This window comes from Symsagittifera roscoffensis, unplaced genomic scaffold (assembly GCF_963678635.1).
Source record: "Symsagittifera roscoffensis unplaced genomic scaffold, txSymRosc1.1 SCAFFOLD_190, whole genome shotgun sequence".
Lineage (NCBI taxonomy): Eukaryota > Metazoa > Xenacoelomorpha > Acoela > Convolutidae > Symsagittifera > Symsagittifera roscoffensis.
This window is the reverse complement of record NW_026971371.1, coordinates 34257-52636: the sequence shown is the minus strand read 5'-3', so window position 1 is coordinate 52636 and position 18380 is coordinate 34257.

Sequence of the window (18380 nt, the reverse complement as noted above, 5' to 3'; positions counted from 1 at the left end):
CGGTACTTCTTCATCGTCCATTAACAGTTTAAGCTGTTCTTGTCGTGGCTAGTTTTTTTCGGTATATGTTTCCTGCGTTGCAGTAGTTTTACTAGTTTCAGGAGGTATTAGGGGTCTAAGCAGGTGTAAGTAGGACAGTAGAGCGTTTTTAAGCTAAACTTTTTTAATATGAAGAAAACGTGCAGCTTCTGGTTGCTCTCTAGCATATAAGTGTTTGGGAACTAGAATGAAATCTTCAGCAGTTGTAATTAAGTTTTGAGGTACTTGAACAAAAACAAAGTATTTGTCGCACTAGATGGAAATCTTCTCTACTCAAAAAACTGCACGTGTTTTGACAACACTGGTTTTTAGAGTGATTAAATAATTGTATGCTGTCTCGAATTGCTGGATATTTGCATTTTTGGGGGTTCAAGTCGATTAGAAGATGTCAAAAAGAGTCTTTCGTAGTTAATTCGTAAAGGCTTCTCAAAAACTTTGGTTCTTTTAATTGTCTTCCTAAGAGATCTAGTTGCTGAACGTCACGCGGCGATTTGAACAGAATGATATGTGAAGTGTTCAAATCAATCGTACAGGACTATCGGTTTTCTTGAAACAAGTTATTCTTAACAAATATTTTTCCTCTGTGCCTAGCCGCTGTTGCTTATCTAACAAATTCCTTGTCAATACAGATGTCTTTACATGAATCATCGAAAACTAGAAGAAAAGTTTCTAACTTCACATTAACTTCTCATTAACTTTGCGAGAAGACACTTTTTCTGATAATGAAGGTTTCATCGTTTTGTAAAGATATAGAAAGGTTCCAAAATTGGGGTTAAAATTATTTCCCATCAAATGTTTGAAAATTATCTTAGTTTTCCCGGATCCCGAGGGTCCCGCTTTCGCCATGAAAACTCGTGTCGAAATATCAATCACTTTATTCAAATCCTTGGGTTTGGTAATACGTAACCAGCCAAGCCGAATAACATCGAGAACCAAGCTGAACTTCCTTTGCAACCTAGTTTAGCGAAAAAGTGTTTGAGAATGCAGAAAGTTAGTGAAAATAGACTTCTTAGTCCTAATATCATCTGTCATTTCACTGCTGCTTAGATCCATCTGAATTCATCCCTGAAGTTTGGGTACTAGGACTGGTTCGGGAAGATATACTCCTCGGTTGTTGGCTAACATTTCTGGTAAACTTGGGTCTCTGGAATATACAAACTGATTAATGACTGGAAAAAATTTCTTTAATGTAGACAACTCTTCTTCGGAGGTTTTTATTTGATCTATCCCTGAACAATTTGGCCGCTGATGTCAAAACGCTGTTTTCTAGTTAATGAAAATTTAATATCACGCTCTGGAGTCATCCACACACAAACCCTTGCATTTTGCGATAGGTATGTCTCCTTTTTCGCTGATCTCTCGCTGTTGTTCGTTTTTCAACCAATCAAAAAAAACTTGCTTTTCTTCAGGGCACAAGGATTCCTGGAGTGGTAATGAGGAATAGGTCTAATGTAACTTGGATAAATTTCGAAAATTGAAATTTCAACACGAGGACAGCACAAATGTTCTAGGTTTTCATTTTTTCGGTACGAGTATTTGGCCAAAAACTCTGTTTTTTTTTCTTTTTCTTTAGCGTAAAAATAGCACTAAGATTTCTCAACACAAAATGTCGAAGTATTCGATATAAGTTTAGGCAGAGGTAATCACCGTTTTCCCATTGGAGACCGTGTTAAAAAATTGTTAACCAGTTGTAAGCTTTTTTTTCCAAGCTTTGGTAGTACATTGAAATTGACTGGAGGTAAAAAAATGGGTCAGTCGCTGTAGTCTGAAGTTGTTATTGCTAATTCTCTAACCAAAAGGCGTTTTCTTTTCTAAACGAAAGCCTTCCACGTCAAGCCCAAATAATATCTTGCTTAGCATTCTAGTGATTTATAAACTTTTGGTTTTTTCAGCTTAATGTAAAGGCAGAAAACTATTCCACTCAAATGTCCCAATCAGCTATTGTTACAGCCCCAGGGCAAAATGTAACACTACGTGGTACCTTCTTGGTAAAACTTGTTATAAACCCAGCCGCATTGTGCAAAATAGCGTGCAATCGTAAAGTTTTGTAATTTTTCAAGTATTTTTCCAAGGAAAAGTTATCAATAACAATCAAACCACCATAAGGTCTCGCCTGAAATGAAAAGTCGTAGTTAAGGTTAAAAGAACTATCAAAAAACAGAGAAATTGTAGCTGGAAACTGTTTTGGTCAGTTAGATTTATCAGGATAAGTTTATTTACTCTGCTTTTTTGCAATTTCATTGTTTATTTTGTCCAACACCTCTCCAACCTGCTGAATTTCAAGCCAGTGTAAATAAAAGCGACGTTGAAGATACCATTTAGACTCATTAATATATGGGTGGTAATTAATCGAATAAACCACCGGAAACTTTTTGTATTTTGATAGCTTGTTAAAACATTTTTCTCTCCAAGTCGGATTTTTCTCGCCAAGTAATTATCAACCCATATTGAGTTAAAACCAAATAAATAGTCGAATACGTTTTCATGATAAGGTTGATTCTTTTTCAGGTAGCTTTTCATTGTATTTCTCTTAAATTTCAAAACTCCCGCTTGATGGATTATATTTTTCAAAGCGGTAACTTTTCTCTTTGTAAAACCGCATCATGCTTTTTGTTTAAAATTCTGCGTAGCGTTTTGATTTCTAATTTTTGGCACGTTTTCAGCAATTTTCCAGAAAATCATGATCGCCTGAATTTTATTTTCAGGATTTCTCGATTTAAAACCCTGATGCAGTTGTGCCTTTTTATCAGGCAGCTATACCTGTAAAGTCTAGACACAACGCGTGCCACAAATTGGTAGATCGTCGTATTAAAATAAGACACGGCTGTCTTCGCTGACAAGCAATAAAAAGAACTCCGACAGTTATTCAAGGCGCGGTTAAAAGTAGCATGAGCTTCAATGGGAACAAGCGTCTTCAACTAGGTGTCTCCGAAGGGGTGTTGCAATTCATCAAAGAAATTTTAAAATGCTTTTTATAAACCGTTGTTTTTTTTGCTGATTGCTTTTTTGGCAGGGTGTTTGGATATATTTGCCAGACGTTTATTTTAGCTTAGCTGGCTATTGTCGCGCCTTCCCCAGCTCATTCTTAATGCCAAAATCTTCATGTTTTTTCTGTGTGCTTAAACTAACAATTCCAAATTTAACAGTTTCGTGAAACTATTGGAAGCAAATGAGGAAGATGGTTATCTCGTTGCTTCAATGTCTGACTATCGTGAATTTCCGTGGGACAACAAACCGGGCTTCAAGGAAACAAAAGTGGATATTTCCAGAGAGCCAGCTGTATACGACAGCCGCTATCTGAAAGCTTTCATTGAAAATGTAAATTTGGCAAAACAGTCTTACAAGTGGGTGACAAGAAACTGCCAAGAGTTCATTCGAGATTTGATGGTATTTCTTGAAATTGAAGTTTCGTGGCCCTGCTACTTCAAAACGGCTCAGCAGGCAATCGGTGATGGTAAGTCTTTTTCTCAATTGCTCACAAGTTAAAATAGATTTTACCCGGGTTGACCTGTCTTAGATAGTTACAAGCGATATCCCAGTGTTAAAAAAATCTCAGCTATAACTCAGGGTTATTGATGGATATGTGTTTTGAACAATGATTCTGGAACAAACAGCTCTGTTAAAACCATGAATCACAGCTGCAACAAAGAAAAATTTAATTCCAAATAGAAACAAAGTTTTGAAATTTCTTGAAATTATGGTGAAAACATAAGAAATGGTGAAAATCAACAAAATCTACTAATTTTACTTTCTACTGATTGAAAACAGAAAAAAAAAGATTTTATAATTGAACGATTTTCAGTCAATTTCTGAAAGCTTTTGCTTTAAAAAACTGATCACTGAGTCATTATCACTTTTAAATGCGAAAGCTACGCTTAACATTTTAGAGATTTTATGCGAATTCATATGAACGTTTTGCTGAAAAATTCAGAAAGTATAAGTGGCAATCCTGTTTATCCTAGACAAGAACAAGTTCACATAATTAGCTGAAACGAAACATTAATTGTTATTCAATCAGGTGGAAAACTGACTGTAAAACTGATTTTTGAATTTCATTTTTAAATGACCATCATCAGTGTTTTTAGATTGCTCTTTTTTAAATCAACTTGCTGACATCAAACTTTCATTTCAAGTTATCTAAGGTCGACTGAAAAATTTGAAAAATTCAGGGTTTTTGCAATGTTGTTGCAGCCCTGATTCAGAGAAGAATCAAAAATTTTTGTGGTTTTTACCTGGTTGTTTCATCCCTACGTTAGCGCTAGTTTAGCGCGGATCCAGTCCCAAAACTCCAGTTCTGAACCAGGGGCGGACTTTGCATTTTTTCGAAGGAGGCTGATTTTCAAAAAAAAAAATTCGAAAATTTTATCGACTTTTTTTTTCAGGTCGAACAAATTGATTTTCTGAGTTCTCATAAATCAGCATTTTGACAAAAATTAAAAAAGAAAACAGTTAAAAAAGGCGTTTTTCGAAAAAATTGAAAAAAAAAATGCGTTTTTTGGAGAGCGCTCTCCATTCGAATTAAGTATTTTTTGGCACCTAAGGCGCCTTTAGAAAAATTTAAGGTCAATCAGCCAAAAAATATTTCTCAAGTTGGTGCAAAGAGTGGACCCTTTGGATCGGCAGGAGTTTGAAACCCTCAGGAAAGAGCGTTCGCAACCCCCGCCGCCCTCCCCTAAATCCGCTGGTGTCCTGAACCAGAGCAGAAATTTTTCTGACCCTGGACAAGCGCCACTGATTGAGGGTAAAATCAGAGAAGTTACATTTCTGAAAACTTGCTGATTCAACGATAATTTTCTATGACAGACTAACTCGTAAATTCTGCTGCAATTTTTTTAAATAATTTTGATCAAAAAATTTGGTGAGCAAGAAAAAAACGCTTAAAAAACTTAGAATTCAAACGTTCGACTTGTTTTCTTTGTTTATTTTCCAATTTAGGATTTTCCTGGCTCTCGCGAGTTTCCAGTCAAAGCGGCAGCTGTCTTTTCCGACAATTACTAAACATAACTCCGGCTCTTATTCAAGACGCAGTTAAAAATGGCGCGAACTTTATTGGGAGGAGGCCTCTTGTACTAGATGCCTCTGAAGGAGTGATAGATTTCATCAAAGGAATTTTAAAAAGTCTTAATAAAAATACACAGCAAGAGCTTGTTGAAGCAGTTATCATTGCAACTAGAGGAGCGTTCACATGGTGGCAGCTGCTTCAGATACCAGTCGAGCTGGGAGTTCGCCTGTTGATGGAACTTGAGTGGTTTCAGGACACATTGGGTTACCACGATCCGGGAGGAAAATGGGCTTATGCTGCGAGTACAATCGCCTCAGTTGGTGTTGCTGGGCTTGTTGGACTTTGCGTAACAGGAGGAGGATTGGATTTTTTCGGTAGGCACAAGCTCTGTGAAATTTTTTGACCAGATTTTTATTTATCACTCCATGAGTTTGTAACACAGAGAAACAAAAAATTGGTGATTCTTTCGTCGTTTAAAAAAACTACCCATGACAAGGTAATCGAATTATGTTTTTACTTTGAAAGTTTTATGTTTCTACTATTATGTTTCTTACAATCTTGCGCCGGAAAATCGAAGGTCGAAAAGCAACTTTAACTTGAGCAAAAAGTGTCAACAAACATCAGTTTCAGCCGAAAGAATCGAAACAGGTTGAAAAAGTCGAAATCAGTTACATCGTAGTCTGAACATAGATTGAGCGTAGTCAAAAACTAGATTAAGCCTAGTCAAAACTGTCTTTATTTTTTTTTTTGAAGAACAACTAAATTTTAAATTTGAAATTGAGAAAAAAATCTACTCAGAAAGATTTCCATCGGAGAGTTAGTTCACGCAACAAATTTGTAGATGAATTGACTACTGCAGACAAGAATGCTCAGAGACTTTTTAAAATCTCAGACCTTTCTATATTTAGAGAAACCCCCTCGAGATGCAGCGATTCTCGTGGCAAGAAACAATTTTTTAAAAATCTTTTCAACGTTTATTGCATTTTACCCCAGCTTTAAACTGGGGTACGTTTGTATGCTTTAAATTAAAAATACAGTTATATTCCGAATGAGATGAACGTGAATAGTCAGCGAACGAAAAAACGCCAAAATGTTGGCAATACAAATTTGAGCAGACAATTGAATCCAAACAAATCTACTCCTATCAAGGTGATGCACTGCATGTTCCCACTGCCCTTTATTTTATTGACAAAAAAGTTGATAAAGTATTGGAGAAAAAAGATGGAACGCCTCATTTCACCTCAATCGGGTTTTATGAAATGATATCAATTGCGTCTGGTAACGTATTATTATAACCAATTAATTGCCTCAATTCAAATTGAATTGATTTAACTGGTCGTGTCCGCTTCAATCAGACAAAAGGAACTGCTGATTCCCCTTACCCCCAATTTTACCCACGTGATTTTTGATTATGCGAAGCTTCAGAAAAAGTTTGAAAGGAAGCCGATAAAAAGCGAAAACTGCCATTAACAATTGCAGAAAGCAGTCACAAAATATTAGAATCCTTTTAAAACTCTGATGAGGATGTTGAAGAAGGATGAAACAATTAAGTGCGATATTTTTTTTCTTAGAAGTTTTTACCAGTCACTGGTGAATGGCATTTTTTGAACCATCTGAAAAGAATTGAGTTCATTTTAAGAAAAATAATTTTCGTTACAAAGTTTTTTTTTCTAAGGCTATAGGTGTTTGTTTATTTTGGGTACAATAAAAACTCTGAATATTTCGTGCTTTGGCGCGTAGGCAGCAATTTTATTAGACTCTAACATGGTTCCAAATTGACTCAAGGCTATTAGGACTAATTATACGTTGCTACACGCTATTTATTTTAAATTGCGTTGTGAGGAACCTGCGTGGAAAAATTTCTCAACAAAATCTGAAATAAAAAAAAACAGTTTTCAAAAAATTTTCAAAATGCATTTCAAAACTTTTATTGAAAACAATTCTGTAGAACTTAAGGTCGTCGGAACACTCAGGCTTCCTATTGATGTGCAGTTTTGTTTTTTGTTAAATTACTTGTTGCAAGGTTTGTACCTACACATTTTGTTCATACTCAGACTCCAGAATTCAGAAGTTTTTTGATAGACTTATTATGAAACTTCAGGTGCTGTGCTGATATGGTTTGTGCAGGAGCTGCTCACTTTTGGCCTCAGAATGTTATCCGGATTCGTATCTACACACTACACACATGATGGTGGAGATTTGTTGGACAAATGGATCGGTGAATCGAAAACCTTGCAGCTGTTCAATTGGATATTCAATACAGATTATCATATCCCGCGACATTTCAGGCAAGCTGAAGATTGACAAAAAATTCTGCGAAAAGTCGTATTAAAAGACAACTCCAATAAAAGGCAACTCGCTTTAACAGATAACTCGCAATATACTCATCGCCGCGGGACGACGTTTTTCGAGCTTGCCAAAAGAGTTTTGTCTTTCTGTGAGTTGTTTTTTCTTGCGAGATGTAATTATTGATTGCGAGTCATTTACGAAAATCTTACTAACTTTTTTGTTTTTTGTTTCTATTCACTTAATCCCACTCGTTTGAGTTCTGATAAAAAATGCCGTGGTGATCGAAAATTTAAAACAAACGAAAAACTCAATTTTTCAGATTTTAATCCAGCAAAATATAAACAACGTTGTTATTGGACTTTCTGGTTACCTTTGAAAATAAAATTTCATCCATTTTTATAACAATTTCTTGCTTTGATGCATATCAATAGAATAACTTTGGTTTTCTGAAGTTTAGCTACCCGGGTTGACATCCATACAAAAACATGCTCAACATACGATTCCATACAAAAATGCTTTTCACACATTTCCATGCATGCGATCAATGGAGAAAACGCTTATCCTAAAATTTCTATTTATGAAAGTTGTATGATACTCTTTTTGTTTAAAAAAAGAAAATTTTATTTAGAATTAATTCAAGAAGAATTTTCAGATTTTCATCCGTTTATAATTAAATACGATATAATGGCAACCAAAATAATATGGAAATGAAAATTGTATGAGCATGAAACTGCCAACCATATAATTTCTATTTATAAAACTTTCATGATACACTTTTTTTTCAAAGAAACTTCTTTATCGGAAACACTTCAAAAAGAGTTTTTAGAGAAGCTTATAAAAATTTTAATCGGGTTTTTCTTAGATCAGATCATATTGGTAATCAAAATCATAATTTTTTGGAGCCAACTAGTTTACCGTACAATTTCTTCTTATGAGAATTACATTATACTCATCTTTTTCATAGATTTTTTTTCTCAGAAAAACTTTGGATAGCTTGTGGGGTTTTGAGTTGGCGCATTACCAAAAAATTTTTTGAATAGGTTTATGAGTGTTCATGTGTTTTTTTTAAATTGAGATCAAATAGGTCATCACAATCATAATACAGATCAAACAATTTTGCTTATGAGAATTGCATTAAAACCATCTTTTCCATAGAATTTTTTTGTTCAGAAAAATTTTGGATAGCTTGTGGGGTTTTGAGTTGGCGCAATACCAAAAAAGTTTTCGAATCGGTTTATGAGTGTTTTTGTGTTTTTTTTTAATTGAGATCACAATCAAAACATAGTAACAGAGTTTCAAGGCACTAAAGATTTTTGTAGTTTCTATCTTCTGTTGAGAGACTGTTGGCTGGGCTAAGATTTTGCCTCATTTATTTTCTTCATTGTGCACAGTTTAATTTATATTATCGGAAAAAAATTTCCAAGCAAATTTTTGAAAAAAATTTCCATTGAAAGAAAAAAGTATTTATCATACAAGAGCATTGAATAAAACAAAACGCTAGTCATACCATTTTCAGAAGGTTTTTCTTTTTATGGAGTTTTAATGAAAAGTTTGATAAGCATTTTTGGTGAAAACGGTTAGTTCACTAATTGAATCATGCTTTTTTATGAAATCAATTCAAATATGTTAACAAATATTGTTTAAATGCTTTTCAAATTAATTTCGTAAAAATTGGTAAGCTCCAATAAAAAACTACAAGAAACTGTTTTAGTTCTCAAGAAAGATTGATTTTTGGCAAAAACGACCCTAAAAATGTCAATACCCTATATTTTTCCCATACTTTAAACCGGCTAGTCTAGTTTTCAAATGTACACGTTTTAGTCTTCCACTATCGCTAATTTATTCAAATCCGCTAATCGCTAAGCCAAGAAACTGGACGCCGATAGTCGATAAATTAAGAGTGTTTTTTCAATTCAATAGACTACGGAAGTTGCAAACGTTTCTAGTTGAAATGAAAGTGTGAAAAGCAGTCTATCAAACTATAGCTTGAACAAAAAAATTAAGGCTAAAACTCAAAGACAGCCAAGTCAAGACGCCTTGCCAGAGAGGCTAGCGCTGCGGTGCATAGGTTCAATAACTGTATAAAATTCCCTTCTGAGCGGATTCGAGGACCTCTCTGCCCAAAAATTTTTACTGTTTTTTTTTACGTGATAATAAAATCAAAAAACGTTATTTATCGATTTCAATCTTGAAATAACATGCTTTTAGCTGCGATTTTTGTGTTGGTTGTCAACCATTGCCTCTAAAACTACGTTAGTTTATTGATACTTACGCCCTGTAAATGTTGATAATAAAAGTTTTGTTTCTATACAAAATCAAGTTGTTTTCTTCCTCTTTCCAGATAAATTGGATTGAAATTTAATTATTCAACAGTCTTTTCGCCTTTTTCTTGAACGCATCTACGAGAGAATCTACGATCACATTCACCTTAGAGCGAATAAACCTAATTGTGTTTGGGACATGATCCGCCGACAAATGTGACGAAAACTAGACAAATCTTAATAAATTTCTATCACAAATTGACAGATTTGCTCTTTTACCCGGGACAGGAAATCAGTCAATTAGTAGACCAAAATCGAGTCAAAGATCTATGTCAGAGTCGGAAATATGGACAAAAATCATAGGAAATCTGGACAGTGCAGAGACCAAAACTGGCTGATTAGGTAAAATACCCAAGTTTGAAAGCAAAAAACTATAGAGCGTCGAGATTTTTACAAATTTCCAGTTTGAACAGAATTGCGGCGGCCTATTTTCCGGTATCGAGAAAATCGGAAACCTGTCCAGGTGTTTGTGAGCACTAAAAAATGTGTGTGTGTGGTCTTGCCCAGCTCAAAATTGCTTACAATTTTCGTATGTTTTGTAGAGGCTTAATCAGGTGTCGTGAAATACGAGGGCCTATGTTAACGGAAACCTGATCAGTCATCTACAACACTTCAGACGGCAGCTGAGCATTCTTAACTCCTGTGGTTTAATCAGACACCTGGAAAAGTAAAGATCTGTTAAAAGTGCATTTTTTGGTGAACAAGCTCTGCAAAACCCGTAAAACCGTTAAGTTAAAAAATGACAACAAACTATGTTTTTTCCTAAAATTTGCAGTCCTATTTATAAAATTTTCGGATTTTTAAGCGACTTTAGTGGTAATACGTTTTAACCTAGTGTACCGGTATGTTGATATTTGATGTGTTTGACAGTACACATGATAAGTAGCCTTTGATTACGCGAAAAAAATCAAAAAACCTAAAATCCTTAAATCCGAAAAAGCAAAATCCACTATTTTGGATCCAAATCCTTCAATCCGAAAAAACCAAAATCCAGAATTCAAACTTTTGTGTCATTTGGGTTACAAATTTGGCTCCAAATCCTAATAAAACCCAAATTGAAAAACCAAAGTCCAAGCACGAAAAGTAGCCACTGATTTAGCTACTAAATCCAAGAAACCTGAAACTCTTTCAATCCGAAAAACATCAAATCCCTTAGGATTATGAATATCGTTGAAATTGGATATATATAATCTCGTATATATTAATAGTTTTTAACCAAAAAACCAATCCCGATTCGCCGATTCAACCATTTGGGCCCGACAAACAAATTTTTCCGAAACGTTTTCAAAAACTTCAACAAAAATTTGAAAATTTGAAAATTCTCTCCATATCAAGTTATTTTGATTCCAACGTGATTGAAATCCAGAACACAAACAAATAGTAGGTAATATCATCTTTATCTAGTTCAAACGTTACTTCTTCATCGTCCATTAACAGTTTAAGCTGTTCTTGTCGGGGCTTGTTTTTTTCGGTAATTGTTTCCTGCGTTGCGGTAGTCTTACTAGAAGATTTTTCTTTTTATGGATTTTTAATGAAAAGTTTGATAAGCATTTTTGGTGAAAACGGTTAGTTCACTAATTGAATCATGCTTTTTTATGAAATCAATTCAAATATGTTAACAAATATTGTTTAAATGCTTTTCAAATTAATTTCGTAAAAATTGGTAAGCTCCAATAAAAAACTACAAGAAACTGTTTTAGTTCTCAAGAAAGATTGATTTTTGGCAAAAACGACCCTAAAAATGTCAATACCCTATATTTTTCCCATACTTTAAACCGGCTAGTCTAGTTTTCAAATGTACACGTTTTAGTCTTCCACTATCGCTAATTTATTCAAATCCGCTAATCGCTAAGCCAAGAAACTGGACGCCGATAGTCGATAAATTAAGAGTGTTTTTTCAATTCAATAGACTACGGAAGTTGCAAACGTTTCTAGTTGAAATGAAAGTGTGAAAAGCAGTCTATCAAACTATAGCTTGAACAAAAAAATTAAGGCTAAAACTCAAAGACAGCTAAGTCAAGACGCCTTGCCAGAGAGGCTAGCGCTGCGGTGCATAGGTTCAATAACTGTATAAAATTCCCTTCTGAGTGGATTCGAGGACCTCTCTGCCCAAAAATTTTTACTGTTTTTTTTTCGTGATAATAAAATCAAAAAACGTTATTTTATCGATTTCAATCTTGAAATAACATGCTTTTAGCTGCGAGTTTTGTGTTGGCTGTCAACCATTGCCTCTAAAACTACGTTAGTTTATTGATACTTACGCCCTGTAAATGTTGATAATAAAAGTTTTGTTTCTATACAAAATCAAGTTGTTTTCTTCCTCTTTCCAGATAAATTGGATTGAAATTTAATTATTCAACAGTCTTTTCGCCTTTTTCTTGAACGCATCTACGAGAGAATCTACGATCACATTCACCTTAGAGCGAATAAACCTAATTGTGTTTGGGACATGGTCCGCCGACAAATGTGACGAAAACTAGACAAATCTTAATAAATTTCTATCACAAATTGACAGATTTGCTCTTTTACCCGGGACAGGAAATCAGTCAATTAGTAGACCAAAATCGAGTCAAAGATCTATGTCAGAGTCGGAAATATGGACAAAAATCATAGGAAATCTGGACAGTGCAGAGACCAAAACTGGCTGATTAGGTAAAATACCCAAGTTTGAAAGCAAAAAACTATAGAGCGTCGAGATTTTTACAGATTTCCAGTTTGAACAGAATTGCGGCGGCCTATTTTCCGGTATCGAGAAAATCGGAAACCTGTCCAGGTGTCTGTGAGCACTAGAAGTTGTGTGTGGTCTTGCCCAGCTCAAAATTGCTTAAAATTTTCGTATGTTTTGTAGAGGCTTAATCAGGTGTCGTGAAATACGAGGGCCTATGTTAACGGAAACCTGATCAGTCATCTACAACACTTCAGACGGCAGCTGAGCATTCTTAACTCCTGTGGTTTAATCAGACACCTGGAAAAGTAAAGATCTGTTAAAAGTGCATTTTTTGGTGAACAAGCTCTGCAAAACCCGTAAAACCGTTAAGTTAAAAAATGACAACAAACTATGTTTTTTCCTAAAATTTGCAGTCCTATTTATAAAATTTTCGGATTTTTAAGCGACTTTAGTGGTAATACGTTTTAACCTAGTGTACCGGTATGTTGATATTTGATGTGTTTGACAGTACACATGATAAGTAGCCTTTGATTACGCGAAAAAAATCAAAAAACCTAAAATCCTTAAATCCGAAAAAGCAAAATCCACTATTTTGGATCCAAATCCTTCAATCCGAAAAAACCAAAATCCAGAATTCAAACTTTTGTGTCATTTGGGTTACAAATTTGGCTCCAAATCCTAATAAAACCCAAATTGAAAAACCAAAGTCCAAGCACGAAAAGTAGCCACTGATTTAGCTACTAAATCCAAGAAACCTGAAACTCTTTCAATCCGAAAAACATCAAATCCCTTAGGATTATGAATATCGTTGAAATTGGATATATATAGTCTCGTATATATTAATAGTTTTTAACCAAAAAACCAATCCCGATTCGCCGATTCAACCATTTGGGCCCGATAAACAAATTTTTCCGAAACGTTTTCAAAAACTTCAACAAAAATTTGAAAATTTGAAAATTCTCTCCATATCAAGTTATTTTGATTCCAACGTGATTGAAATCCAGAACACAAACAAATAGTAGGTAATATCATCTTTATCTAGTTCAAACGGTACTTCTTCATCGTCCATTAACAGTTTAAGCTGTTCTTGTCGGGGCTTGTTTTTTTCGGTAATTGTTTCCTGCGTTGCGGTAGTCTTACTAGTTTGAGAAGGTAATAGGGGTCTAAGCAGGTGTAAGTAGGATAGTAGAGCGTTTTCAAGCTAAATTTTTTTAATATGAAGAAAACGTGCAGCTTCTGGTTGCTCTCTAGCATATAAGTGTTTGGGAACTAGAATTAAATCGTCAGCAGTTGTAATTAAGTTTTGAGGTACTTGAACAAAAACAAAGTATTTGTCGCACTAGATGGAAATCTTCTTTAATCAAAAAACTGCACGTGTTTTGACAACACTGGTTTTTAGAGTGATTAAATAATTGTATGCTGTCTCGAATTGTTGGATATTTGCGATTTTAACGGGTACGTTTCTATCGACTACCTTGAGCAATCATTCGCAAATACGTGTTATGATCTCGCGCTTTGAAGTTTTTCTAAAAAATTGTCTCAGTTGGTCAGGTTTCAGTTGTACCATATGCCGCAGAATAGACACGTTTCCCGTTTTCATTTGTGATTGGAATAGTATCTGCTTTACATAAGGGTAAATAAAAAACTGTTGGCCCAGGCCGTGTGATATTTGAACAATATCTCAAGCAATTCGATGTACGGGGGGTTCAAGTTGATTAGAAGATGTCAAAACGAGTCTTTCGTAGTTAATTCGTAAAGGCTTCTCAAAAAAATTGATTATTTTAATTGTCTTCCTAAGAGATCTAGTTGCTGAACGTCACAAAGCGATTTGAACAGAATGATATGTGAAGTGTTCAAATCAATCTGCGGGACTATCGACTTTCTTGAAACAAGTTATTCTCAACAAATATTTTTCCTCTGTGCCTAACCGCTGTCGCTTATCTAACAAAATCCTTGTCAATACAGATGTTTTTACATGAATCATCGAAAACTAGAAGAAAAGTTTTCAATTTCACATTAACTTCTCATTAACTTCGGGAGAATACACCCTTAACGAGATTGAAGGTTGCATCGTTTTGTAATGATATAGAAAGGTTCCAAAATTGGGGTTAAAATTGTTTCCCATCAAATGTTTGAAAATTATCTTAGTTTTCCCGGATCCCGAGGGTCCCGCTTTTGCCATGAAAACTCGTGTCGAATTATCAATCACTTCATTCAAATCCTTGGGTTTGGTAATAAGTAACCAGCCAAGCCGGATAACATCGAGAAACAAGCTGAACTTCCTTTGCAACCTAATTTAGCGAAAAGTGTTTGAGAATGCAGAAACTTAGTGAAAATAGACTTCGTAGCCTTTGCGCAACAAAAAAGACTTCAGACCTTGGTTAAGTTACATTGTTACAAAACTTCCTCGATTTTTTTCCCTGTTTGTCTCGTTATAAACAAACTCTGTTGGTTTTGTTGCATCAGGCTCATCTACTGCTGCTGTTGTGTCTGACATTTCAAAACCGATTTATTCTACAGACTGTGTCTGACTTTTCTCGCTGTAAATGAAACTTATGAAAAACAAAAAAAAATGATTTAAAATAAAATTTCATAACGTGTCAATTCTCTTGAACGTAGTTTGCAATTTTTTCGTATAACATTGTTTTCTCCACAGTATCCTCTTTCACAATCGCCCTAATATCATCTGTCATTTCACTGCTGCTTAGATCCATCTGAATTCATCCCTGACGTTTGGGTACTAGGACTGGTTCGGGAAGATATACTCCTCGGTTGCTGGCTAACGATTCTGGTAAGCTTGGATCTCTGGAATATACAAATTGATTAATGACTGGAAAAAATTTCTTTAATGTGGACAACTCTTCTTCGGAAGTTTTTATTTGATCCTTCCCTAAACAATTGGGCCGCTGCAATCAATACGCTGTTTTCTTGCTAATGAAAATGTAAGATCACGCTCTGGAGTCATCCACACACAAGGCCTTGCTCTTTGCGATAGGTATGTCTCCTTTTCCGCTGATCTCTCGCTGTTGTTCGTTTTTCAACCAATCATAAAAAACCTTGCTTTTCTTCAGGGCACAAGGATTCCTGGAGTGGTAATGAGGAATAGGTCTATTGCAACTTAGATAATCTTCGAAAATTGAATTTTCAACACAAGGACAGCACAAATGATCTAGGTTTAATTTTTTCGGTACGAGTATTTGGCGTAAAAATAGCACTAAGATTTCTCAACACAAAACGTCGAAGTATTCGATTTTAGTTTAGGCAAAGGTAATCACCGTTTTCCCATTGGAGACCGTGTTAAAAAATTGTTAACCAGATGTAAGCTTTTATCCAAGCTTTGGTAGTACATTGAAATTGTCTGGAGGTGAAAAAATGAGTCAGTCGCTGTAGTCTGAAGTTGTCATTGCTAATTCTTTAACCAAAAAGGCGTTTTCTTTTTACAACCAAAGCGTTCCACGTCAAGCCCAACTAATAATCTTGCTTAGCATTCTAGTGATTTATAAACTGTTGGTTTTTTCAGCTTAAGGTAAAGGCAGAAAACTATTCCACTCAAATGTCCCAATCAGCTATTGTTACAGCTCCAGGGCAAAATGTAACATTACGTGGTACCTTCTTGGTAAAACTTGTTATAAACCCGCCGCATTGTGCAAAGTAGCGTGCAATCGTAAAGTTTTGCAATTTTTCAAGTATTTTTCCAAGAAAGAGTTATCAATACCAATCAAGCCACCATTAGGTCTTGCCTTAAATGAAAAGTTGTAGTTAAGATTGAAAGAACTATCAAAAAACAGAGAAATTGTAGCTGGAAACTTTTTTTGTACGTTAGATTTATCAGGATAAGTTTAATTACTCTGCTTTTTTGCAATTTCATTGTTTATTTTGTCCAACACCTCTCCAACCTGCTGAATTTATTTTAAGTCAGTGTAAATAAAAGCGACCTTGAAGATACCATCTAGACTCATTAAAATATGGCTGGTAAATAATCGAATAAACCACCGGAAACTTTTTGTATTTTGATAGCTTGTTAAAACATTTTTCTCTCCAAGTCGGATTTTTCTCGCCAAGTAATTATCAACCCATATTGAGTTAAAACCAAATAAATAGTCGAATACGTTTTCATGATCAGCAAAATTTAGATCGCTCACAGAACCATGTTTTTGTTTTGTAGTTTTCAGAACGTTTTGATGTCTCAACTAAGGTTGATTCTTTTTCAAGTGGCTTTTCATTGTATTCCTCTTAAATTTCAAAACTCCCGCTTGATGGATTATAATTTTTAAAGCGGTAACTTTCCTTTTTGTAAAACCGCATCATGTTTTTTGTTTCAGATTATGCGTAGCGTTTTGATTTCTAATTTTTTGCACGTTTTCAGCAATTTTCCAGAAAATCATGATCGCCTGAATTTTATTTTCAAGATTTCGCGATTTAAAACCCTGATGCAGCTGTTCCTTTTTATCAGGCAGCGATACCTGTAAAGTCTAGACTCAACGCGTGCCTCGAATTGGAGATAGTCGTACTAAAATAAGATAGTCGTTTTAAAATATTATGTTTTTGCTGAAAAAATTTTCAGCAAGTTCCCACAAAATCATGTTCGCCTAAATTTTATTTTCAGGATTTAGCAATTTAAGACCCTGATGCAGTTGTGCTTTTTTATCAGGCAGCGATAACTGTAAAGTCTAGGCACAACGCGTGCCTCAAATTGGTAGATAGTTGTATTAAAATAAGACAGGGCTGTCTTCGCTGACAAGCAAAAAAAGAACTCCAACAGTTATTCAAGGCGCGGTTAAAAGTAGCATAAGCTTCAATCGAATTTTTTCCCTGTTCGTCTCGTTATAAACAAACTCTGTTGCTATTGTTGCGTCAGGCTCATCTAGTGCTGCTGTTGTGTCTGACATTTGAAAAACGATTTATTCCTCAGACTGTGTTTGACTTTTCTTGCTGTAAATGAAGCTTATGAAAAACAAAAAATGATTTAATACAAAATTTCATAACGTGTCAATTCTCTATCATTTATGTCATGCATTTCTTGAACGTAGTTTGCAGTTTTTTCGTATAACATTGTTTTCTCCACTGTAACCTCTTTCACAATCGTCCTGATATCATCTGTCATTTCACTGCTGCTCAGATCCATCTGAATTCATCCCTGACGTTTGAATACTAGGACTGGTTCGGGAAGATATACTCCTCGGTTGCTGGCTAACATTTCTGGTAAACTTGGATCTCTGGAATATACAAATTGATCAATGACTGGAAAAAATTTCTTTAATGTAGACAACTCTTCTTCGGAAGGTTTATTTGATCCTTACCTGAACAATTTGGCCGCTGCAATCAATACTTGTTTTCTTGTTGATGAAAATGTAATATCACGCTCTGGAGTGATCCACACACAAGGCCTTACATTTTGCGATAGGTATGTCTCCTTTTTCGCTGATCTCTCGCTGTTGTTCGTTTTTCAACCAATCATAAAAAACCTTGCTTTTCCTCAGGGCACAAGGATTCCTGGAGTGGTAATGAGAAATAGGTCTATTGCAACTTGGATAAATTTCGAAAATGGAATTTTCAACACGAGGACAGCACAAATGATCCATGTTTTCTTTTTTTTTGGTACGAGTATTTGCCCAAAAACTCTGTTTTTTTTTCTTTTCCTTTAGCGTAAAAAAGCACTAAGATTTCTCAACACAAAACGTCGAAGTATTAGGCAAAGGTAATCACCGTTTTCCCATTGAAGACCGTGTTAAAAAATTGATAACCAGTTGTAAGTTTTTTGTCCAAGCTTTGGTAGTACATTGAAATTGACTGGAGGTAAAAAAATGGGTCAGTCGCTGTAGTCTGAAGTTGTTATTGCTAATTCTTTAACCAAAAGGTGTTTTATTTTCAAAACGAAAGCCTTCCACGTCAAGCTCAACTAATATCCTGCTTAGCTTTCTAGTGATTTATAAACTTTTGTTTTTTTCAGCTTAATCTAAAGGCAGAAAACTTTTCCACTCAAATGTCCCAATCAGCTATTGTTACAGCTCCAGGGCAAAATTTAACATTAGGTTGTACCTTCTTGATAAAACTTGTTGTA